Genomic DNA, 2,467 nt, shown 5'->3' on the forward strand with positions numbered 1-2,467 from the left:
GCAGTTGTCACAATGTGCTTATACAGAAACCCAGCCTAAAACCCCAAAGAACAAGAAATTCAGTTGCCTGGAAACCCGAGATAAAAATACCTGCATACTTGCCAAGCTCGTGCACATGTTTACATGGATCTGCGCATGCTTCAGGTGATAGAAATCTGAACGCACTACCAGCACTTTGAAAAGTTGATGTAATTATACTTTCCTGTGGATATATTGTCTCATTCCTACCGCCAAAATGACCAGCCGCACAAACAACTGGTGAAGTATGTTAAAATATCATTTTATTCAACATTCTGGCTTGTAGAGGTGGTGAGAGGAAACTTTCCTGATTGTCCGACGTTTCTGCCCGACGTAGAATTCCAATGTCGGGTTTCCAGGCAAGCAATGCAGATGTAGACGCACGGTGGCTAGGAAAAACTCCCAGGAAAGACAGGAACCTAGGAAGAAACCTAGAGAGGAACCAGGCTCTGAGGGGTGGCCAGTCCTCTTCTGGCTGTGCCGGGTGGAGATTATGAGTATTTGTATTTATTATGGATCCCATTAGCTGCTGCCAAGGTAGCATCTACTCTTCCTGGGGTCCAGCAAAATTAAAGCAGTTATATACAATTTAAAAAAAAATACATTACATTTCACGACAGATTTCGCAACACATTAAGTGTGTGCCCTCAGGCCACTACTCTACTACCATATATCTACAACACAAAAAATCCATGTGTATCTCTTCACAGTCCCCGCTGTTTCATAAGATACATTTTGATCAGTTATTTAAATCTGATTTTTACTGCTGATTTTTACGTGAGTTAATTGATGTGGAATAGAGTACCGTGGCTTTATGTAGTACTGTGTGCCTCCCATAGTCTGTTCTGGACTTGGGGACTGTGAAGAGACCTCTGGTGGCATGTCTTGTGTGGTATGCATGGGTGTCTGAGCTGTGTGCTAGTAGTTTAAACAGAGCTCATGCATTCATTAAGTTAAATAAAGCTTAAATAAAAAATAAACATGTCAATACTTCTCACAAATACAAGTAGGGATGAAGTCAATCTCTCCTCTACTTTGAGCCAGGAGAGATTGACATGCATATTATTAATGTTAGCTCTCAGTGTACATTTAAGGGCCAGCCTTTCTGCCCTGTTATGGACCAATTGTAATTTTCCTAAGTCCGTCTTTGTGGCACCTGACCACACGACTGGACAGTAGTCCAGGTGCGACATAACTAGGGCCTGTAGGACCTGCCTTGTTGATATTGTTGTTAAGAAGGCAGAGCAGTACTTTATTATGGACAGACCTCTCCCTTTCTTAGCTACTGTTGCGTCAATACGTTTGTACAATGAGAGTTTACAATCCAGGGTTACTCCAAGCAGTTTAGTCTCCTCAACTTGCTCAATTTCCACATTATTCATTGCACATGAATAATGAGTACATGGTCTTTAAGGCCAAATTGTTCTTCAAGATGTTCAAACGTTTATAGATGACCAGCAGGGTCAAATAATAATATGTGGTTATAGAGGGTGCAACAGGTCAGCACCTCAGGAGTAAATGTCATTTGGCTTTGAGAGAAAGAGAGAGAGACCTGTGTTGTTTAATTTCAGTAAAGAGGAACAGTCTTCTCTGACACTCTCCTTCCTATAAAGTACAACTTGGAAACAGCCAAGTATGATGATAGTCATCTCTTCTACAGTTTGTGTTTTGAATCAGTTTCTCAGTCATCAGTGACTTTTGGGAACATTGCATGTTTCTATGGAAACAGTGAGTGTTGTCCCTTCAGGGGAGGAATGTTAATTCCCTGTGCACTCTGTCTCAGCCCAGATGTCTCTCTCACTCCCACTGTATTATGCTTACTAGCTTGTACAAAGTTGACTTAGTTTTTCTGTTGCTTCAGTATACATTTTATAAATCTATCAATGGGTCAAACTGACTAAAACATGTTTATTGTTACATGCACAGCTGTTACATACATCACCAGCTTTTTTGTCAAACCACTTTGAATCAACCCCTAAATGCATTAGAATAAAAATGACACATGGAAACACTGTTCTGTTATTTTTTGAAAAGCAAACATTTTGAAATCCTAGCACTGCATTTTTGTCCCATGACATGTCTTCTGGATAAGAGCGTCTGCTAAATGACATAAATGTAAATGTGGATATGAGAAATGTTCTATGTAAACATACTTTGGATTATGTACACTGCCAGATTGTAAAATGTCATACTCTTTACATAACCTTATTGGAAATAAGACTCACAAACATTTTGTCACCGTAATATTTTTTAAATCTAGTTTTTATTAATGTTTCTTTATGTAGTCCTTTCAGATTCATGAATGCAGTGATGGTTGTCATTTATTTACAAAGGTCTGCACTGCAATGATGGACGTTAATGCTGCCCAATCAGATTGACATACTGGATGCCTCTGCCAATGAAATTGGTCGATGGGCGGGGCTTACTTTGTATTTTCCATGAACCGTGA

This window comes from Coregonus clupeaformis, chromosome 31 (genome assembly GCF_020615455.1).
Source record: "Coregonus clupeaformis isolate EN_2021a chromosome 31, ASM2061545v1, whole genome shotgun sequence".
Classification (NCBI taxonomy): Eukaryota; Metazoa; Chordata; class Actinopteri; order Salmoniformes; family Salmonidae; genus Coregonus; species Coregonus clupeaformis.